Genomic DNA, 23,948 nt, shown 5'->3' with positions numbered 1-23,948 from the left:
CTTGTCTCCCTCTTGGTATGTCCTTTAGTTTGCAGTTATGGTTGTGCATGTGACTGACTTTTCACCTACCCGTGGAATGCATATAGCACAGTTTTATGCAGCATAGTAATCGAAAGAACAGTTCAGCTTCTCACACGAATGTCTAGTACTGTCTACCATCGTAATGCTTCTTTTAGTAATTTTGAAGGCCAAGCTGATAGCTTTACTTTCAACAGAGATTATTTTATTGACAATGAGAGAATTGCTCATAATGTGGAAGGCAGACCCGAATCTGGATATCCCTGTTTTCTAGGGGTTTTTAACAAAGAATCCAAAGTGTTCTTGTCACACTAAATTCAGTTGGGGATTGATGGATATTTTAAGCAGTTGGGGACTGATGGGTAATTTAAAGATTCCCCTCAGTAGTATTCTGTGAGTACTTACACTGCTTAGCTGTCTTCCTTCATACCTCATTCTTTAATATATATGTGATCATATTATTAAACATATGTCATAAAACACTAGGGATATGCTGGACAGCTAAATTTACATTAGCGTATGATCCTTACAATTCACATTTCTGGGTGTTGCTGCCTTTTTGCATGGGTGTTAGCCCAGCTGGCACCTCTGAAACTGTTCATGCCTTAAGCTAATAAAGCTGAAGGAAGAAAGAGGCTGGAGTCCCATTTAAGCATGCACTGTGAAAAAAAAATTGCTTTCTGAAGGCACATGAAGTATTGAAAATAATCCCAGTGTGCTCAGTTAGTCTATTCAGTAATAACGAATGATCTTTTCATTGGGATGTTGGAAACAGGAAGGAAAAGTGGCAGACCCTGGACCTCAGAGGCAGAGCAGAAATTACTAAGCAGTTTGTTTCATCAGTTAAGAAATACTGAGATGGTCCTAGGGAAGAAAGCAAAATGTCCGGCAAAACAACCCCCCTCAGCCAGCCAGTAGGAGAGGAAAACTTGTTAAACAGTCTTGGACGCAGGGAGCTGCAGTCAGGATCGTGACATTTGCAGGCAGCAAAGTTGTTAAGTTTTGCATCTCCCTGTCCCTCCCCTTTTTCCCTGCCCACCTACACACACAGCTGCTCCCTGCTCGGGTGGCCCTGGTGTCAACCGATGTCCAAAAACTTCAGGAACGCAGCCCCAGAGTGCTGTGGCCAGTGCTGGGGCAGACATAGAAACACGTGCTGTTTACAAAAGATTGCTCTAAATATTCCCTGGTGCAACAGAGAGCAGAAGCATGAGCCAACAAAGAGGACACAGAGAGATTTCTTGCCTTTTCCATGAACTGCAGGAAAGGTGGAAGACTATTTAGAGTGTAATTTTTATTGAGGGAATTCAGAAGTTGAGAGCCTGATCTTTGATGTAGTGCACCTTGTGAGGCTATTGATTTGCTCAGACGAAATGTGTAATTCACCATTCACAGACAGAAATGGTGTTTATCATCATCTTGAATTGCTGTGCTTGATCAGGAGCCATGTAACTCCTGTGCTCTAGAAACTATTTTAAAAAAGCCCTTCCCTCAAAAAAGGCTAAGGTAGCCTAAGTGTAACTCACTTTTTTGCTTTTACACAGTGTGAAGACTCAAGGTTGTGGTTTGGACACAGTAGGTTTTAAGCATCAGTTGTGCGCTTGTTGGGGTTTTTATTTTTAGTTTCTTAGTCCTTCAGAATATGGGATTATGTTCTGTATTATGCTTTACACTTTTCATCAGTGATTAATCTTCAGGTTCTGGTGGTGTTATCTTCCGTAAGTCATGTTCCCACAGTATCTACCCTATTTCCTATATGTAAGGTGTAAATACACACACCCAATTAGAAAACTGTTGCGGAACAAAAGCAGCATTGCAGAGCTACCCACAACAAACTGCAGAGTCCACTTACCTATGGATTCGAATATCACTTTGCAATGTTAATGACCCATTCTGTTGGTTTTGATAGTTTTGCAGGTCAGCAAATAGAAGTAGTAACTTCTAAATTTGTACTGGGAGCAGCAATTTATTTAAGTGGTGACCACTTGCATTCAGAGGCTTCGCCTTTGAGCACTGGGCAGAGCAAGCGGCCAGGGAGCTCTGCAGGTTCATGGCATGGCTTTTCCCTGGGCTTCTTCAGTGCTCGCCCAAGCCCAGCTGATTTGCTTAGGGTGCGGTAGCAGAGGATTCAGGCTAACCCAACTTGTAAAGAGGAATCCTACAGCATGAAGCTTTAGAGGCTTTGTTTCAAACAGTTAAAAAGTGGCCACTGTTTTCCAGAGTATTCTTGGGCCCGGGAGGTGACTGTTGTTCTTGCTCAAATGCTTTTGACCGAACTACACAGTAAACTTACAGGCTGGCTCCCAACCAAATTCATCTTGCAGTCTGTCCCACCACTATATGGGACCACTATACTCTAAGGGATTTAGGTGGATGTTCAGAAGGAATTTTCCTCAGAAGGACAGAGAGGTTTAACCTCAGCATTTCCAATGACAGATGCCAAATACTTGCTGTGATGTGGTTCAGCTGTCTGCAGGGCAATCGCGTGTTCAGTGGTGAAGTTCTCTTAATCTTGGCAACTATCGTCCTGTATTTCCACTCTTCCTTCCCTGCGTAATGTCAGCCAATGTCTGACTGCTCGGGCAGGGGCTGCCTGTTGAATATTTACATCACTGGCCCGTTGTTAAATAGGAGAGGTGAATTAGTTACCAACAATGCTGAAAAGGCAGAGGTTCTCAATGCTTTCTCCACCTCTGCTTTTATCAGCCCTCTTGGGCCCCAGGCCTTAGGAACAAAAATCCAAGTTGATGCAAACACCGTCAGTGAAGGAAGAGTTGGTATGTGAACTATTACAGGAGCTTGACCTTTACAAATCGATGGGCCCTGTCAATATCGACCCAAAGGTGTTAAGAGAGCTGGCTGACGGCATTGTGAGGCTGCTCTCCATAATCTTTGAGAAGTCATGAAGATTGTGGGACATCCCAGAAGACTGGAAGAAGGCTAATGTCACTCCCATCTACAAGAAGGGCTGAAAAGGAGGATCCAGGAAATTACAGGCCCATCAGTTGTATTTCACTCCCTGGGAAAGTTACAGAACGAATCCTCCTGGGGGCTATCACAAGGCAAATGAAGCACACAATCCGGAAAAGCCGGCATGGATTCACCAAGGCCAAATCGTGCCTGACAGACCTGATCACCTTCTATGACAACCTGCTTGGTTGATGTAGGGTGAGCGGTGGACATTGTCTACCTGGATTTCTCCCAAGCTTTTGATAAGAGTTCCTCACAGCCTCCCCCTAGAGAAATGGATGTGTTACGGTCTAGACAAGTGGTCTGTGTGGTGGGTGGGGAACTGGCTGACAGGTGGTGGTAAATAGCTCCTTTTCAAACTGGCAATCTGTCACAAGTGGGGTCCCCCAGAGATCAATATTGGGATGATGGGATCAAGTGTACCCTGATGAAGTTTGCTGATGATACCAAACTGAGTGGGGAAGTGGACAAGCAGCTCAATATGAGTGAACAGGGTGCTGCAGCAGCAAAGCAAGCCAACAGGATGCTGGACTGCATCAACAAGGGCACCACCAGCAGAGATAAAGAAGTCATTATCCCACTCTACTCAGCACTTACCAGGCCATACCTGGAATACTGTGTTCAGTTTTGGTTCCCACTATACAAAAAAGATGTGGACAGGCAGGAGAGGGTCCAGAGAAGGGCCACAAAGGTGATCAAAGGACTGGGAAGCCTGCCTATGAGGAAAGGCTGAGAGAACTGGGTTTGTTCAGCCTTGAGAAAAGAAGGCTTAGGGGAGACCTTATCACCATGTTTCAGTATTTAAAGGGTGGCTACAGAGAAGATGGAGACTCCCTTTGCACAAGGAGTCACACGGAAAAGACAAGGGGTAACGGGTTCAAGTTAATCCTGGGGAGATTCCGACTGGACACAAAAAGAAAATTTTTCACAATGAGAACAATCAGCCATTGAAATAATCTCTCCAGGGAAGTGGTGGATTCCCTGACATTAGACACTTTCAAGATTCTGCTGGACAGGGTGCTGGGCCACCTTGTCTAGACCGTGCTTTTGGCAAGAAAGGTTGGACCAAATGATCCTTGAGGTCCCTCCCAACCTGGTATTCTATGATTCTGTGATCACCCCATCAATGAATGCACTGCAGGAGAAGCAGCTGCAGAAAGCTGGCTGCTCAGGCCTGGGGGACAGGTACTGTTTGTAGCTCTCTTGTCACCCCTCTGACCAGGTAGAAATTTGTGAATTATTGAGAAAAACAATACTGAGTGGGATACTTGCTCAACACGACTGCAAGAGGCTGTGACCTGGGCTGCGTTCATATTAATGGCAGCATTCCCCTTCATTTTGGTAAGGGAAGGAGCTGATGTGTATCATTGGGGTATGATGTATTGGGAGGGGAATATTCCCTTTCTCTGATGACTTCACTGGGTGCAGCTGGTCCTCAAATGTGTTTTGAAGTAGTTTCTCATTAGGATCAACTCATGGGAAGTAACAGATGGTGAAGTGAGGCTAAATTAGTGAGAACTTTGTGCTCTCTTAATGCTTTTTCTCTATATAAATAATAGGTGGGGAGTGGAGCAGGAATGAAGACAATGTTATGTTTTTGGCTACCTCTGCTGCTATGTAGATGTTATATATATATATATATATACTGCCTTGCAGTATGTTTTGTCAGCAACAGAAAAGAGTAGGAGGAATTTGCCAGCCCTTTCACAATGGCAAAAATATTGCTGTTCTACTGCAAAACAAATTAAATCGAAGCAATGCTCAAAGACATATGAGGGGAAACAAAAATGTGGGAGACAATTTTCCATTAAAGCCAAACCACCTTGGTCTTTTTGGTTTCAACTTCTTCCTGTGAAAATCAGTGAAACAAACAAAAAACTGACTGTCCTCTGATATTCCCAGTAACTCTCCAACTTTTTAGGGTTTACTTCCATCCTAAAATCTTCCTTTAAAATATATGTATCTATAGATTTCTCTTTCTCTGTGTGTAGGGGTGTGTATGTATATATGTAAATATCTATGTATGTACAGTACTACTCTAACCTGGAGAGCTATTTCTGGAAAGCTTCTCTGGCAGTGGCAGTTTTATTTGTTGAAGAAATAATTTTCTTGTAAATTTATCCTGACTTACAAAGTCACTAAGTATAGTGTGTAGCACAGACTAAAGATATGGATGCTACCTTCTCACGGGTGTATATTATGTGATAGAGTCTGGATTTCTAGATTCTTTTACAGAGTAATGTCCACTGGCAATAGTAAGACTTAACTCTCTGTGGTTCAAATGTCCTGGCTTGCTGTCAAGTACTCTCTGGTGCCCACTTCACAACTGAAGCAACTACCAGGAGAATGATTGTGGCTTTACCAGCCTTTTAAAATGCCACAAGTGGTTGTTCCGAGCCATCACCTGCCATCTCATTTCTTGGCTTACCCACCTGTGTGCCACAGTGTGAACATGTGAGAGTCTCATGTGTGCTGACTGGAAGCTTTGCATCTAAATCTGCTTCTGGGATCCCAGCCTGGACCTTGGCAGCAGCGCTGGCTTCTGTGTCTTGAATGACATTTTTGCAACATTTGTCTTCAGTAAATGTTTTCAGGCCACATTAAAGAAAAGCTTTGTAAAAATAATTCCCTTTGACATTTTTTTTTGCCTGGACTTGTCAACGTATGCCATAAACTTTCGTATGCAGCATCCTTGTGGGCCACTTTGTAGTCTTTTCCGCAGACCTTATTAACAGCCCTGCAGGACAGAGGCTTCTGTTAATCATCCTCTGGAAGTGTTAGCCAGTTTCCCATGCTAGTACTAATGCTGCAGTGGAAGCAAGTGTTCGAACAAGTAAAAACAAACAACACAAAACCAAAAAACCCAACAATGTGAAACTTTGTTTTCTTGAGGGCATATGGATCTCTGAACAGCTCAGAGACTACTAAGGAGATATACTTCCTCCAGGGATCTTTTATCATAAAAGCAGCTTAAGTGACTCACTCTTTCCCTGAGGATATTCTTAAAACAACTCCCCTCATTTTGTCTTTTAGCGGTCAGAAACAGGATTTATTTTGTGTCATCTTAAAAAAAACTCCAAAAACATTTCAAAGACAGTCAATAGTCATATTTCCAGGAGGATCTGGGCTATAGTTATTATTAAAGGTCTGTACAGCTTGCTAACGCATGGGCTGACTGGCACTATGTTCACTCAAGCAAGTGCTTCAGCGAAAAATTCAGCACTATTTTTAGTTCTGTTACAACAAACCACTTGATTGTAAGGCCTGGGGAACTGCGACATTGCGATTGCAAGGGGTCTGCTGGAAAAGGCAGGAGGACAAGACATGGCAGTGTGCTAGCTACACCAAGGACTCCCAGCTGATGCAGAGAAGCACACATCACAAGCAGGTATTTTAAATCATTTTGTAACCCTTGCTCTGCCCACGAAATGAATTTGCTGGTCAGAGACAGGGCAGGAAAGCGTTAGCTGGCTTGCTCTATCTGCTCCTGCCCTTAAAGATTTCATTCCATAAATTCCTGTCCTGACCATCAGCTTTTAAATCGTCTCTTCTCGTTTCCTAGCCTTTTCTGGGATTTTACAGACTCTTGGGCAAGTTAGCAAATGACAATAGCAAAACAGAAATAAGTTTCCCAAAGCGAAGGCATTCTGCTTTTAAAGAAATACAGCCGTTTCGCTGCCTGGGTGAGTAGCCTGCGACAAGTACTACAATCCATTCCTCTCTTCTAACTGTATTAACTTGTAAAAGAAAATAGCCTGCCTCTGACCAGCCAGCCGGCTGAGGATTTGATCAGACCCGACTGGGGGGTGGAGGGTTTGCTGGCAAACTCTGCGCGTGTGTGTCTGAGTGTGTGCATACGTACATGCGGTGCCTGGCACGACTCGGATCTGCCCCAGTGTTGTGGTCTCCCTCTGGCAGCTCTCCTGACCTCCGTGTGTCCCCGCGGTGCTTCCTGCAGGTCGGTCCCACGCGAAGGAAGCTGGTCCTGGGAGGTTTCGCGTCTGCTCCTGGCACGTCTTGTCCCCACGTTCGCGGGCCCCCCAGCAGCACCGCGCCCTGAGGGGCAAGGAGGTTGCCATTCCTGGGCGATGGAGTCACGGGAGACACTGCTGCCAGCAAGCAGATAGCGGGAGCGCGGGCAGGGCTGGCCGCTCCGCGCAGTCCCAGCAGCACTGGCCGTCGCGCCAGAGGTGCCCGCGCCGGCGCCGACTGCTGCCAGCGTGTGCTCGTGCCAGGTGAGAGCTCAAAGCTTCAGATTTATTTCTTTGACAGACACCAGTATGTGCTGTGTCACAGCCCGCTGTGATACTGCCAGGGAGATGAGCTGTTGGATTTCTGCAGCATCCTGCCCGCCTTCCTCGTCGGTTCACAAGAGTTGGTGCTGTGTAACAGCTTCTTAAAGTGTGCTTTGTTTTGAGAGAGGATTTCAGCCTGCTGGTCACACGGGAGCGCCCAGCTTTCGCAGGGTGCTGGAGCAGCAGCTGGACTTAGGCAAGGAAACTTTTACATATGTCATATACCTTGGGTAGCTGGCCAGTACTTTGCTGTCTTGCATTTTCACCCTTTTGTTTTAACTCAGTTGTGCAATGTTTGCAAATTCCTTGTTTCAGAGTCAGATTCAGACTTCAGGGTGAGCCTTGATGCAGTTTAGCTGCGTTGCTGTGTTTTAAAATAACTACTTGTATTTTACCCTTAATGATACCATTATCTTAAAATAGCATGACTTGCCACCTCTTTTGAGTGATTTGGTAGAGAATGCCAGGAAGGGGAACTGTTGAAGTCCCATGAACTCTGTGTTTAAAGATCCTGCCTAGCTTTCAGCGTGCTGAGCTGTTGCAGCCTCCTTGGTGTACCAGAAGTGGCTATTACCAAAATGCACTGTTCTTGCACTGCTCTCTGCACTGCTGTGGTCATGTTCTCTGCCTCGGCTGCACTTTAGGTGCATTTGAAAAGGCAGATGAAGTTTCATAATCGAGTTTTCAGTGTATTCCTGCTAGATATGTGTATTTGTACGTAAACAGTGCAGATGGTACAAGCAGAGTAGCTATAGCATGTGTTGGCATGAACTGAGTTCAGATAATTAGCTAATCACCAGTCCAGTTCATGTGAGATTAGATAATGTTTTGGGGCTTGTTTAAAAATTATTCAAATATTAAAATTTAAATACTCTGTTTTGTTATTATTGATTCTGGCTAATCCAGATTTTTATCCTCCAGAAATAGTCTTCAACACTGATTGCTGAGTTGCCAGTCTCAACACAGATTACTAAAATGAAGGCAAGTGGAATGAAGAGTCAGTTACTCCCTGACCTGAATTCTGAGTCTGTTTGGTCTAGAACTCATTCTAATTTCTCAATAATTAAGATTAATTAGTTGGGTTTTCTTCTGGAAAAAGTAGAAGTGGATGAGATTTCATTAAAACTTCAATGACAAATGTTTTAGTGCTACGGCAAATAGCACTTACCTGGGAGACACTGTACATATCTGTAAAGATTAAAGCTTATGGTGATCAAATGCATGAGCTTTACCAAACTGCTGGAAAGGTTGACTGGACGTTTCTTTCAGCGTTGTATCTTCCTATCTTCCTCCTCCTGTTATCCTGAGTGTTTCATGGGCAGATACCAAACAAACTGGTTCTGGAAATATTCACCAGTCTTAGTACCATATTTGCATTTGCACAAAGGATATTTGTGCACAGTACAGTCCTTAAAATTTTTTAGGTGAGCGATACAGTTCATAACTGGTATGTGCTAGAATCAGCCTGGCACAGGAGAGAGTCTGTATGACTAACTACATCATCTAATCTTGATATTCTTGTACCTCTGTATTGGAAAGACATACGGCCCTCAAAGCAAAAAACAAAGTCCATTACCTCAGAGATACTACAGTTATTCTTAACTACCTACAGTTGTTGTCAACTACTCTGCTTGAAGACAGACCAAAATAGCAGCAGTTGAGTTGGCTTTTGGTAGTCCAGATTGTGCAATATGAGAGGTAAGAGGAAGGTAGTTGTAATGCTCCTGACAGCTGTTTTGAATTGAGCATGTGCTTACACAGTATTTGGATATAAAATCCCTTCTTTCTTTTCCCCCAGACCCCTTAAGCCTTTTAATTAGGTCAGTGAGTGAGATGCTGTGCTGCCGGTCACCTGTCATGCCCTGAGCACAGCCGGAGAAGGTAGTACTACAGGATGTGTTGTAGCACCTCTACTCTGGAGCTTCTTACGGATATTACAGAGCTCCCCTCCCCTGCTCTGCAGATGGCCTGCTGCTGCCTCTTGCCCTTTCTTTCCAAAATGGGGTTACGCTTGTACTTTAACATCTGTGCAGACTCAGAGACAGGGCAGAAACGTTAGTTCAAGGAGATGCAGTATCTTTCTGGCTTTATTGTTCCAGTTGGGATGAAAAAGTTATGGATTGCACATAAGCTCTGCACCTGGTATCTCTTGCAGGCTATAAATTGGACTGATGCAGCTCAAAAGCAAACTGTGAAGTCTGGACTGAGTTTGTCATTTAAATGTGAATTCAAAGAAATACTGGTTTCTGAGCTATTGGTGAAGATGAGCAGTTGTCAAATTCATTCTTTTTTCATGTACTATAAATGCAGAGCTGTAAATCACAGTTACATAGGCTGGTTTAAAACTAGTTTCTATTTTTGGTTGGGTTTTTTTGCCCTGAGCTTAATTAGCTAATTTTAACTGTAAGTAGCTTATTAATTAAACTTCATTTTGTAATGAATCCAGTTCATCCTTCTTAAGCCAAGTCTGATACAAAACCAAACTCATTCTAATCCTTAAATCATTAAATGAAGTCATTGACTGTCTGTCTCTGAATGTCCGATGGTAGCAGATTACTGAGGTACTTAACCTGAACGTTATCCATAGACCGCAGCTCCCTCTTATTCCAAGACACAATTATGAAGTGCTTTAATACAGTGCACGTAAAAAGTTGCAAGTTCTCAGCATTCATTCCTGCTGGCAGAGGAGCAGTTATAACCTGCTCTTGGGAACAGATCTTCTGAAAAATATCTTTTTGATTTAACAATGAAAGTAAGCGGCAGACTTTCAAAATGATCAGGAACACATTGGGGTCATTCAGGTTGTGACAAGAGCTGCTCTATGGTGCTTCTGAGAACCTTCCCCTTTTCCAGGTAGGCAGATAGATTCTTCTTGTGAAAACCTGACCCCAGCTGTGGGAATGGCACTCTTGAAAACATGGCCATGAATTTTACTGTCAATTAAAAAGTAATGTAGTTTTCAGGCTCTCAAGAGATTTTCCTGTCTGCTGGTTGGATGTCAGAGTGCTGAGGACTGAACTGTGGGTTTCCAGGCTGTGTGCCATGGGCATCTAAGCTCAGAAAAAAGAGAACTGCGCTGCTCCTACCCTCTCCCAAGGGCCAGCACCGAGCACCAGCTGCTGCAGCGCTTGCCAGTGGGGTGCAGATTTCCTAGTTCAAAGCTAGCCCTAGCCGTTGTGACAGCTCTCTGGCCAGGACCAGGCTTGTCTCTTCAGTAACATCCTAACAACCCCACGGGTCACCCACACAGTACAGTCACTAGGAGGGGTGTCTGGCTGGGAGGGATTGCTTAAGGAGTTGGTGTGGCAGTTCTGAGAATGTGCAGATTGGATAAGACTGCAGATCAACACTATTGGTAGCTTGTAAAGGTACTGAGCCAGACTTGGATATACTCGTGTTGTTGTTATCTGTTTCCTGGTGCTCTTCTTGGATAATACCATCTTTGCATGTAGCCGATTTGACCAGTGCACTTTTCAGTCCATCTGGCAGCAGAGTGAAAAGGTAGCCTCGCTTGTACAAAAAAATAAAAAGCCCAGCTTCTGTGGATGGGAAAGATGTCAGTCAATGAATGCCTGAATTGACATTTTACACTTAGCAATAAATAAAAGTGAGGGAGCTAGAAGCAGCAAAGAATGTTTGATAAAAACAATCATCATATGCTTGGGGATAGGGTAGAATAGAATAGAACAGAATAGAATATTTCAGTTGGAAGGGACTTAGAACAATCATCTAGTCCAACTGCCTGACCACTTCAGGGCTCACCAAAAGTTAAAGCATGTTACTAAGGGCATTGTCCAAATGCCTCTTAAACACTTACAGGTATGGGGCATTGACCACCTCTCTAGGAAGCCAGTTCCAGTGTTTGACCACCCTCTTGGTAAAGAAGTGCTTCCTAATGTCCAATCTAAACCTCCCCTAATGCAGCTTTGAACCATTCCCATGTGGGGTAAATACAGATAATACTTACCTATCTATGTACTTAAGAACGTTTCCTGAAAATGTGTGGAAGAGCTAACAACATCCAGCAGTTGTTTCAGCTTCCTTGTTTATATTCTGCGTCAGGCTTCACTTGGTTCAATTTATTCTCCCCATGGGATATTTCCATTGCAAACGAGCTGGATTTGTAATGAGAAAGTACTAAGTTTCCAATAGTAAGTGGACAAAACCCCCAAATGTTTCCTCTAACAGTAAAAACCCACCATGCTTGTCTGTGGATTTTGAACATCTGCCACTTGGGGAGCTGACCAATGGTGTTGTGTTACCAGAGGAAAGAGATGGTGTGTTTTGGCACCAAATGTTTTTTCATGTCCTCCTGTGGCCTGACATTGAGATCTTTGTTTCATATACTGGAGAGATGGCCATGCAGTGTGGAATATATTTATTTAGGCACTCAGAATCAGAAGAGCTGTGGCTACTTTGAGAAATGTGTCTTCAGGAAATATTTTTTTCATTTAAACTTAATTTGAGGAGGTTTGAAAATAGAATTCATTTTTGTGGAATTGGATTGTTACATTTCCCTCTTCTACATTATCTTTTCTTTCTCAGATCCACAAATAGCATTTTCATCATGGTAGCTACTGGCAAAAGCCTGTAAATCAGATTTTTGGACACATACAAGTGAATCAGAAATGCTGTGGTTGGAAGTTTTGCAGTCATTAGAAGGAAGCGCTGAAGCAGTACAAGGTCAATCGGCCAGATTTAAGCAAACTCAGAGTTTTTTTCAGAAACAGCATGTTGATGAGTTAGTGCCAGCAACCTCACTGCTGACTCACAGTATCATCTGCCTTTCCGCAGCCTGTGTAAGCTGTACAGTGCACTGTCTTTCTGCAGAAAGTAGGTTGCACACCGTACCCATATAACACATGTATTACCCAGTGACCATTGCTGGCAGGAATGAATCTTGAACCACAACGTAGTGCTTTTAAGTACTGGCATCCTGAGGGGAACAAGCGAACATGGGCTTATCTTTGCCTTTTTGTCTGCATCTCCAAAAGATGTGGTGATAGACTGGGAAATACACAGCTCACTTTGCCTTTCCCCCCGGGTACCCTAATACATGGCAGAGCCTGTGGCTTGTGGCTGGGGGAGGTGAAGGGGTGGCTGCTGCCCAAGAACAGAGGAAGCTGTCAGTTGGAGCAATGGAAAGAAGATGCTGAGATCCTTCATTGTAGAAGTTCTTACCTTAAGCAGTCACTGACTGGTCCTAAAAGAGTGTGAGGCCACTGCTGAGATCTGCTTTGTAAAAGGCTTTGGATACCCTGAATAGCGTGGTGTTCACCAGGCAAAATGGGAAAGGTGGCCACTTAAGTGCTTCATCCCTGCTCCTGTGCTCCTTCAAACCTGACGTAACACCCCGAGGTTCACATGTGGTATACGGAGGACTGTTAGGGGAAAGAAACAATGCTGTGGGGATTTGGGGCAGAGAAGGTGCAAATTACATAAACTTTTGGTAGCTTTAAGGACACCCAAATGAACTGTCAAAAACATTCGCTGGGCCAGCTTTCCAGCAGGAGTACAGGTGCTCGCTGTGGCTGTTGTTTACTGATTGAAGCATAAGGTACCCAGGCTCTCCTGGGAGGGTCACCCTCACCTGCCAGCCCTCCCTCTCTGGCCAAGTTGTGGTCCTGACTGCATTTGCATCCTCGTGCTTAGGAAAAGAGTCCTAAGGCAGCAGTGAGTTCTCGTGAAATGGTACAGTCACTGCTGTGTAATTATTACATCAAGGACTGTAAAGTATTTGCCCTGATCCGTGACCTGACTTGTGATGCTGTCTGGTCAGGCAAGTTTTTAAGCCAGTGCATGGTATCTTGCTTTACAGTGGTACGTGTGAAATGCCCTGGGGGCAAAATCTACCACTAACCTTGTGGATTGCTGCAGTAGAAGCAGCAGACTGTCCCCTGCCCTTACACACTCCTTCTCCTGTCCCTGTTGGCATGTTGTTCGCTCCCCTTGCAGCTCAGGAGATCCTGTCCTTCAACCCTGTAAGAACCCAGTCATTGGTGGCTTTCAGGTTCTGAAGTAGTGAAAGGAGCTGATTCCTTTTTTTTAACACCAAAACTTAAAGAGGCTTTTGCTTAAAGCTAGTGATAAGTAGTAGTGAGAGGCATTTTTGCTTATGCTTGTGTGGGTCCTCACTCTTTTTGCTGCTTAAGGCAGATAACACATCAACATTTATAGTTAGTAGGTTCTGCCAGGTATCTCTGATTGCAAATTGCTTTTAAATACATTCTTTCTAGTTCACCAAGTAGCATGTGAAATTATTACCTCTCTGATTACTGTGTTGTAAAATCTCAGTTAAGGTACAGTGGGAAAGCATGTTGTAGTAATTTAAGTTACAACCTTTTTCTTTAAATCTAAACGGGATCTTTACTTGACACACTTCACTTCCGATATGACCTTTGTGTCTCTGTTGGGTCATTTTCTGGGTTTATGACGCACTTTGCATTCCTATAAAGCCTTTTGATGGGTAATCTTGAAGTCTTTATAGGCTTTAATTAACTGAAGTGCTATGTCTCCCCTATGAGGTCAGTAAGTATTCTTAATTGCTTTTTGCAGAAAGAGGAGAATGCGGCAGAGAAATTTTAAAGGAATTCACCAAAGATGGGTGAAGAGCTACTGAGGAGGCAGGAGCAGAGGCTGTAATTCCTGAACCCTCTTTGATATGCACTGTTTCTCTTTATTACATAAGTGTGCACAGGAAAGATGTAACCTAGCATAGTGAGGCAGGATGTAGGTCAAGTTTCCTTTGTCAGTACATCATCTGCTTTTTGACCTGTAAGTTGCTGAAAGCAACAAAAGCCTGTGGATGAGGGAGTCTTTTCAAAACTGGTTAAAAAAGAAATAAGCAAACACTGAAAGCCTCATTCCCCTCTAAAGAGCTATTTTTAGGAAGCTAAATTAAAGAGGAGTACCCTGGGGGGTCTGTACGCAAAGTTTCTGCCTGGCTGCCTTTGGATAGCTTAAGTTTTAATGCACTTGTCAGGCTGTCGCCATTTGTGCCTGGTGAAAAACAGGGACCAGACAGAGCAGACCTTGCTGATGGCACAACATAGCTGCTGCATGGTGTGCTGCCACGCAGGGAGGGGATGGATCCTTCTTCGAGGCTGCTGGTGCAAAGCCTATTAACTGGAGGTTTTGTGAAGATGCAACATGCAATGTTAAGATGGCTCTCCTTCCCATTTTGATCCCAGGATATTGTTGACTCTGTCCTGAGCAAAATGGAAAAAAGATTTCAACTGTGTGGTTGCTGACTACTTTATCAGAAAAATGGCAGTGTGTAGAGCATGAGCAGAAGGTACCATATTTATTGATAACAATATGTGATACCCAGTTTAAAGGACTATGAAGGAGGGAGGCTTAACAGGGCATCATTGTTGTCCTTCCACAGCTGTGAAAATCCTTTTGTTGAATCTGTCATTTCAGCCATGCTCCATCCCACGTGGAAATTCTTTTTTACCCTTGGGTACTTGGTTGTTTACTTTTGCTAAAGGTAGAATGACTCTAATGACAATGTTGGAAGGACTTTGAGGCTTTATTCTGCATTTGAACATCCTGAATGCAGGATGTGGTCTCCCGATTTAAGGGCAAGAGAGGACAACACGAGCTTCTCTGTTGTTGAGAGAAAAGGAAAAAAAAAAAGTGCGCGCACTGGTGTAAGAGTTGCAGTGCAGCAGAATCCGTGGGAAGGCAGTCCTTGCTGCTGGTGCTCTGAAACACTTCACCAGGAGCTGAAGCACTGGCTTTGTACAAAGCAGGCTCTTGACTGTGAAAGTTGCAAAGAGGTAGAGAGCAGCTGGGGCAAGGAAGGCAAAACCTGCATTTACTGAAGTCCTTGGCAGTGGTTGTACCATTTTCTTTTATCCAGCACATGATAAGTAGATATAATAGTAAGTGCAGTGGCACAACAACAAAATTGGATGAGCCGATTTAGGTGAAATGAGAATCGATGAGGAGTTAACTCTAGATTATTATTGCTTTGATGTTTGCAGTTCACATATTTTTTTTCCTCTCCCATTCTTTTTAGAAAATACCCCCCCCCCTTTTTTTTTCTACAGGGACACTAGAAGGAAGGCTTAGGCACAACTGATTTTTATTTCAGCTCGACAGATCAGTAATAAAAGCATGGCCCTCTCATGAGAGCAGAGCTGCTCTCCCCTCCCTGCTCCCCCCCAAGAAAGCCTCATTAAAGCAAGGACGGCTGGAGACATTACAGCAACAGATTCCTGTGACCTTGAACTCTGCTGCCACAGGATAGTTGTTCAGTTTTGAAACAGCAGTTATCATTTTAAAATTGCTTTGAATTCTTGCCCTGAGACTTTAATTGGGGAGTTGATACAGAATTGGCTGATAGAGAACTGTGTGAGATCATGGGGGTGAGTTAAGACAATACAAACTAAAACAAGAGCAGGTGATGGTAATACTCATTTAAAACCAGACAAAAATAGCATCAAAATGAAGAGGGGCAGACCCACAATCTGGTATGTAAATGCTGGGAACCACTTTATTAGCAAACAGATCAACCCAGCCAGCCATCCAAACTGAAAGGAAGCTTGAGGGGGGGAGTCTATTACTCGAGGCATGGGAAGATACTGGAATGTGAAGATTTCAGCCTCTCAATTCACAGGCACCAACACAGGACATAAGTTTGGCAGGTATTGTTCTGTTACAGCAAATTGGAGTTGTGATTTTGCATTAAGGACGCTTTGTCTTATCCTCTCTGGTTATTGCTGTTAAATTTGAAATGTGAGAGTGATTTAGTTGGTTAAATGAAACTTAAACTGATACAGCTGAAGTGACTTTTTGTCTGCTGTAAGATTGTGCATCCATAGTTATCTGATGATTTGTAAATCTAAAAGATCAGTCTGCAACATGGAACACATTGGTGTGTGAGTGTTGGATACTCAGTCCTTCTAGGTAAGTTCACAGCTGTGATTCAGTGTTTAAAACTTGTTAGCACCTCATAACAGATCCAGGCAGCAGTCCTGTATTAACGAATCCACATTTACCTTCGGTGTCCATTTCAAAAACTCTGTCTGCTGACATGGTGCTCTCTGAGGACACAGCTGCCTGACAGCAGCCTGGCATGGCAGCGTGGGACTTGTCGTTGTGCAGCAGGGAGCTGTGTGTGGCAGTGTCGGCTGCCTGCCCTGCCGCTGCCCACCCTCCAGGTCAAAGCCAACCCAAAAGGAGGCCCTGCTGCAACCAGGAAACGGAACAAAGCATTGCAAGCTGGGATCTCACACCCGGCAATGCCTTCATTGGATGTTTAGCCTATAGGAAATAATTTATTGTTAGCAAGCTAAATGCCTGGGTGGTTTTCAGCCAATACCAGGTACTGACTATTTTGAAAATACCAGAATGTTTGAAATTCCCTTAACTGTGACAGCAGGAAGTTATTAATACTGTCAGGGGACTTAAGTGTTAGAACTCTTCCAACTTGGAAAAGTTTGCTTGCTTTGGCGGGGGCGGGAGGAAGCCCCACAAACCCTGCTGCTTCTTATCTCTTCTTCCTGTTGTCTGCCGCTGTTGTGTCTGCTGTGTTGCAGATTGAACCAATGTTTCTCCTGCATCTGATTACAAACTAGGATAAGTCTGTTCCCTTAAACAGGAAGGAAGAAGGGTCAGAAGGAGAGAGTGGACCTGACCTTTATTTTTGACAGCCTATCCTCAGAGTTCATGGTAGGATTCCCAGTAGTGGAGCACTTACATAGGGAAAAGAATCTTTCGCTCTTACATTTTTCTCTAAGGTGACTTAAGTCACTTAGCAGCCACGGTCTGGATCAGGAAGTGCTTCTTGGCCGTAAGCAGGCAAGATGCAGTACTGCATAGCTAATTAATTATGGGCTCTGGAAGAAGAAATACTGAGATATCACTGCTTCAAATTTTCTTTGGTGCTCTGTTAGCTTCCAGTTTGGGGAGAACTGACAGACTTGAGGATAAAAATGTAGCTTTAGTCTAGAAAATGTAATGTACTGAATAACACCCTGTTGGTGGTAGGTACTTGAGCATTTTCTGTACTGAGATCCAAGCATCACAAAAACTGATGACAAGCATGTTCTTTTTCTGTAATCTGTAGGATCGATGTCACTTGTCATCATTGCAAAATCACTGCTGTGCTATCCATCCCTTTTGTTACATGCTTCTTTTGGTTTAGTAGCTATTTTATCTACTTCAGTACCTCCCAACTCATTGATGTATTGGATCAGTATTTTGGCTATTTCTGAGTGCATTGTATACATTCAGAGCATGCAAAATATTCTCCTAGTGCAGCTGAAACCATGCTTTGATCTGAATTGCCTGACTAAACTGAAAGAATCCCCTTAGATTCATTTTTTGCACTTAATATCCAGCGAACAAGGTTGTTGTGTACTCATATAGTAAAAAAGAAATGAGTGAGTGTATCTGGACCTGTATAACACTGTGGATTTAAGTAGCCCACTTTCTTCCTCTTCACCAGCCCCCTTTGCAGGCCATTTTTACAGTTGACAAATCAAAACTGAGTTTTGTAAAGTGCGTTTTTAAAAAGCCTTAAACATCAGCCCCAAAGGAAAGCTTGTTCGCTGGTGGTTGGCAGGCAGCTGACTGGAAGGCAGCCCCATCTCGCTCCCCTTGCCGACTTCAGGTCACAGGGTTGCACAGAGCAGCTTCGTGCTGCTACAGGCATGACAGGCATTAACAAGAAACGGCTCTTCCATGAGGAAACCGCTGTGGTGGCGTAATCTTTGTCTGGGGCTGTTTAGGCAGCAGACTGAGCTGTCCTAATGGGAATAAAACATACATTGAACCAGTGGTGGAGAGCTGCGCAGATACGGCCTGTTAACAGCTGAAGGTGGGGCTGTGCTGGGACAAACGAGTGTTATCTTGCTATCCTGAAAACTGGAAAAGAGGTTGGGAGTGGAAGGGAGCAGCAGCAGTACGAGCAGAGGTACTCGGGGTGCTCTTCAGTTTTGTACTGAGTAAAAGGAGCAACAGGAGTTAGAAGGATGTTGTGTTTGTGGTGAAGTGGAAAAGTCCCTTTTTCAAAACATTATACTGAAAGCTACAAGTTGTCCCAGAGTAAATATCATCAGCTGAAGTTTGTAGCAGTTCTGATTGAATGTGTTTGCCAACACTGTGATCTGTAATCATATGAAGACATTGACATCAATGCAGCCTGTACTGGAATCTGTTTGCAAAAGGCTGCATCTGCTGAAACTTTCTGTAATGTGAACATTTCAACTTATGTCAGTTCCTCAGAATGAACGTGTAGGAGCTGTGCCTATAATACATCTCCAGCTGGAGGGCAGAGCAGTGCTTCCTGACACGACATTTCCATTGTGTCCATACTGGAAAAGCCTGTGTGTATGTCAGCTTGTGCTAAGAATAATTCCCAATGCTCCTGACAGAAAAGAAGTCTTGTTTAGGAGTTTCACAATTTTTAGACAGTAGAAATACAAATTGTTTTTCTTTCCAGGAGAGAATAACTTCAGTAAGTCCTACAACAACAAAGCAGGATTATTTGTGGGTGGTTTTGGTTTTGTTTGGTTTTTTTTTCCCATCAAAAATGAATCATGGGACTAAGACAAAAAACTCCTGGACTTCTCAAAATAAGATCAGAATTAGAACAAATCAAGAATGTGTAAAATCTGTGCTGCAGCCGTGCCAGCTGTATAATGGTGGCTGTTACACACCGCAGTGGCATAGAATTGTGGTAGTTTGGAAAGTTGTCAGCAAACAGCAACATTAATGTAACTCTCACACTTCATATATAATACTAGCTTCTCGTGTCAGAGACTTCATAAAAATCACTGCTTTTTTAACATAAGCCTGCTATGAGAGAGATTTTAATGCAGGAGAAATAGAGATGCTCAGGTTTAAAATGAATGAGGTGAAAAAGAATTACAGGGTAAAGTGTTCTTGTAAATATGCAGGAGAAATACTAAAATATGTAAGTGCTCAAGGGTATTCTGAAATGCAGCTCAGAAAAAAGCTAGCAATGTAATTTCAGAAAGAAATTTGGATTTATTGTGATTGTGTCTCAGAGGATGACCTGTGAAATATTGGAAGGTTTATTTGTGGCACCTCTTTCTTACAGTGCTATACTTCAGCTGTCAAAATTTTTATCTGAGTAGAGCAGCTGACAAGATGGGAGCTGTTAGAGAGGAAGCACAGGAGAATAATGTGGAAGGAATGACTGCATTGGTATCGTCTCTGTACCAAAGGCCAGGAGAGGTCAGTTGCCTCTGATGCAGGAGTTGCCCAAAAGCAGAACTCCTGAGGGGAGGCTGGGGATGAGCTGCAAGTGACAGGCTACTTTGCAGGGATTACAGATGTGGTATTTTGTATCATTTCGGCAAAATTTGCAAATTGCAGGCAGGATGAAGTTAGAGGTAGTACTCATCCAATGATCAGTGGTAACTTCTTAGAGAAAAGACTCCTTACTCTGATGGTCAAAATTCTTACTTTTTCCCCTCTTGATTTTCAGTCTTCCTTCTGCTAGCTTTGGTATTGTACTGCATGTAAGCTTTTTTTTATCCTCTTTGCTACCACCCAGTTGGAAGGAACTGGCTCCTCCCATCTGTTCAGCCAACTGTGTTTATAAAGGACTTTGTTTCTAATCCAGATGCTGAGGAAAGCAGTTTTGCTCATGGGTCAGGTCCCTCAACACACTGTCCTACTGGGACTTGCCTGGGTGACTCCTTTGGTATCTCATGCTTGAGCTGTCTCTCATTTTCAGGGCTGGGCTTATATCAAGGCATTCAGAGAAAACGTGGTAGCATCTCACACCTGCCCTCTCCTTAGCACTGTTGCCACAATCTGCACTGAGATTACAGAGTGTGAACTCTAAAATGGGATCTGGGCTGGCTGAGGCCAGTCCCTCTGAAGAAAGCAGGATTCCAAGGTGTGTAAAAGCTGTGTAAGCACAGCTAACCCGACTGCTTGTCTTGCACAGGTTTCTGCTCTTTGTTATTAGTGTAGTGTAATTAATTTGCAAGGCTTAGCTTACCATTTCTGCTGGGAGCTAGAGGGATTACCCCATGATAATCGTGTCTTAGGCTACCTAAAGGATGTGGTCTCAAAATATTTCATAACTATTGTGAGGCTCAGCTTAAATGCATGTGGTATAGGGGACAACAAATGTCCTGCTTTGCTCTAGTGTTGCTCACAAAAAAATGCGCTTCCCTTTCCATTTATTAGGCCTTTCGAGCCTTAGTATTATATAAACCACATGTCCACCAAATCTGTTGTTAAAGGCTTAGAAAAATTAATGGTTTATTTTTGTCATAGCTTGATAGCACAATATGGGATGCCTGGGACAAATGAGGTCCTTATAACACCTGCACGTTGTACTTTCCTGCCCCTTTCCGAGCAGCTGGAGGTTTATATTCCTTAGCTCATGTTCATTTGACTGTGAGCAGAGGCTCATACTCAGAAACTTGCTGTTCAGCATGGCTTTCCAGGAGAAACGTGAACTTGATGAACGTCCCTGACCTTTCTGTCCTTGGCCATAGAAATCTTTCCATTGTGTGCGTCTGCATGTACGGCAGGTTGGCGTTTGGCTCCTCAAAACACATCAAGGATTAACCTTTTGCAAAAGCAAATTGCAGAAAGCGAAACCTGCCCACTGGTGGAGTCTGCCTGCTGCCACCTTTCCTTACTGGGGTGTACTTTTGCCCCTGGCCTGGGATTCCATTTATTTCTGCAAATAAAAACATCTGTCTTGCCCAATGAAAGGAGCATTTTAATGAGGTTCTTGGAGACCTTCTGCACTTTCTCTTGAAATCTAAATTTACCCAGGGATGGAGGTTATTTTGGAAGAGCAGGAGCAAGAAAATGATGCCTTTGTTGTGAACATTGAGAAAGCAGCCTGGTGGTTGTGTTAAAATGTCTGCGCCTTTAATTAATATTGACTGAGACTGCTCAGAAGAGAATGGTTATATTATGTGCTGTGGCTGAGGGGATGTTGAAATACAGGCAGGAGTTATCAGGCAGGTTTCACTCAGGGCTGTCGTCACTGTTGTGTTTCTCTTTGGCTTTTAAATCCTTTCCCTGTTTGTTAAAAGAGCAATTCACAGAACAGCTTTCCTTGTGGGAGCTTGTTTTATAGTCCTAGGATCTGGCTTTCTGTTCCCAGCTAAAGAACTTAGGGAAAATACAAGAGATGGAAGACTGCAAGAATAACAAAGTGTAAATGAGTTGGAAATAAACATTTTGCAGTATGTTAAATACCATCAGTGGGCTAGGACACAGTCTCCCTGCGGTGGAGAGTGGCAAACGCATTCCAGAGAAAATCAGGATGAGGTTCCTATGGGGGAACGGGTGGGGGAGAGGGAGAGGAGAAACGAGGCCAGGAGAAGCTGTTACTGCCCAAAGGTGCCTTGGGCAGGCAAGCACAGATGATGAGGAAGAGCAGGGGAAAGGGGCTGCACTGTGAATTGCCTGCGTTACCTGTGGAGGTCAACTCTGAAGGCCAGAATTGAGGGCCTGCGTGCTGCAGAGCTTTGGCTCCTAGGGCTGAAGGCAACCTCCAAGAAATGCCCCTCCAGACAAACAGCATGGTAATGCTGGCCCCTGGAGTTCAGCTAGCAAGAGGTGCCAAAGTAAAGGTTAGAATAAGGGAATGTCGTTGGTGTTTTTTAAGTTGGCAGATTGTCATTTTTATGCCTTTCCTCTGTAACTTTTTAAGCAAGACTAACTCAGCACATGGAGTGTGAAAAGCAGACATGCTTTGTATTTCCTCCAGCATAAAGAACCCAGGGATAATGGAGTTACTCAGGGCGACTCAGGACAAGCCAGGGAGTGCCAGGGGTTGGGATCAAAACACCTGGGGTAGGGTTGCCCACAGAGTACGAAAAAAGGGAGAGGTGTTTGCACAGGGATGTTGCTCAGTGGCGGAAGTCAGCTGAAGGACTATCACTGCTGACTGGCAATATGTAAGGGAGCAAATGCATTACAGTGTGGGTAACACCTCAGAACATGTATTGCTTGTTTTCTAAATGTTTTTCCTGAATGCAACGATGAAATGTCATGGTTGAAAGGTATCATGGTACCAACTGTATACAACTATGGGAGAAGCACTACCTCAGAAGTATCCTGGTATAAGACTTCCAACCAAAAGTCACCAGTTTGGGATATTAAACAGTAGTTTGTGATTATTAATTTTCCACCCTAGTGATTATGCATTTCTTTTCAGTTTGGTTATTGAGTATACGTTGAGATTGAAGCTGTGAGGGCAGAAACATTTGTTTGCATTATGAACAAAAAGATCTTAATTCATCATTTGGGAACATTGAGAATTCAGATCAGCTTTTGTGCTGACAGTTAGCTGCTTGACCCAGCTCAAGAAACTGGGCTGCATTTTATGGGCTTGAACCCAGGCTGGACCTGCTGGCCCAGGGAGCCAGGTGCCATCCCTTTTCTTGCTGTTGGGAATCTTCTGTTAAACCAAACAACGCAAACACATCTGCCTAGATCTGTGCAGTGACACACCAAAGAAATTGCTCCTGCTCTTTGTGCCTTATATTTAATTGCCCATATTATGTATTTAATTGCCCATCTTAATGTTCTGTTACTAGAAATACAAAATGCCAGCTTGCTTGCAAAATAAGCAACATACTATGGTTGGCAGCCAGATTCCAGGTAATGTGTTGCCATGGTATCAAACCGAACACAGACAAGTTATCAGTGTGATAATGAATGTTTAAGTGTTTACACTCATTTTGCTGTAGTCAGTAAGACTGGTGTACGTGGAGGAAAGCAGAGAGGAACTGGACAGATGGTGGCTGGAGTCAGTGCTTGGTGCTGCGGGAGCTGTGCCCGGGCCCCGAGTGCTCCCTGTGGCCACGGAGAGGCTTGCCCATTGCCTGTGACCACATAGATGCTGCCAGCAGTGTTTTATTTATTCAAGATCAAATTTCTGAGACTAGAAAGGGAGAAGAAGTATTTTCTGTTAACTGATGCTTGGGTGCTATGGTAAAAGAGGGCTGGAAAACTTGGTTCATATTTTTGGTTGACTGAAACTATACATGAAGTTGACTTGAATTCACCAAATGGGTCAGGTAAAAAATATGAGTAGATTTTGTTTGATGTTTTCAACAAATAATGGGTTTGGAGGTGTTTTTTTCCTTTTGAAAGAACCTTATCTTGCTTTTAAAATTATCAAGATTGCTATTAAAATATGGCATAAAATGAACAAAATACTTTCATGTTGGATTACCATATTTTTTTTTATTGCTCTGAAATAAGTATTTTCAGTTTTGTTTTACCAAGGAAGCCAAAAAGCTTGTCATTTTGAATCAGTGGAGTGACTGGTTTTCTTTGGCCAGCACTCCACGAACTCACATGTTCACGTAGCTATAAATAAGGATATCTTAAAATTTTCATATCTACGCATTTTGATTTATAGCAGCAGCAGCTAAAGAAAATAACTACTTTCCCAGTCTACAGCAAGCTGCTGAAAAATGTGCTCACATATGTGTCTTTTTCTTCCTTAATTGAGTTATACACATGACAGAAAAATCCTGATGATATGAAAATGTGTGTTGCCTTTGGGCCACAGCCCATGATAGATATTTAAAAGAAAAAAAAGATTTATGTGGGGATCAAAGGTATTTGTTGAGAGAGATTTTCATAAGCAACAGTAACAAAAGGAGAGGTCCCTCAGACTCCCTGGTGACACAAAGCAGA

At 43.4% G+C, this 23,948-nt stretch overlaps 1 protein-coding gene across 7 annotated transcripts in view; it reads left to right on the top strand.

Moving 5' to 3' along the window:
• ARHGAP24 (Rho GTPase activating protein 24) overlaps nt 1-23,948 on the top strand; it is a 227,768-nt gene that overhangs the window by 134,192 nt on the left and 69,628 nt on the right. The window contains exons 1-2 of one of the 7 annotated variants that reach the window (XM_075751354.1): nt 6,076-6,376; nt 6,947-7,223. The exons of 2 other annotated variants lie outside the window; for them this stretch is intronic. The gene's annotated coding sequence lies outside the window, so the exon portion shown is untranslated. Of the gene's footprint in view, nt 1-6,074; nt 6,377-6,549; nt 6,672-6,833; nt 7,224-23,948 lie in introns of those variants that run through there. 4 more of the 7 variants (XM_075751353.1, XM_075751356.1, XM_075751351.1 and 1 more) reach the window with 4 other exon arrangements.

The sequence above is a fragment of the Balearica regulorum genome, chromosome 4, assembly GCF_011004875.1.
Source record: "Balearica regulorum gibbericeps isolate bBalReg1 chromosome 4, bBalReg1.pri, whole genome shotgun sequence".
In the NCBI taxonomy this organism is placed as follows: Eukaryota; Metazoa; Chordata; class Aves; order Gruiformes; family Gruidae; genus Balearica; species Balearica regulorum.
The sequence above is the reverse complement of the archived record's forward strand: the minus strand, read 5'-3'. Positions and strand labels throughout refer to the sequence as shown.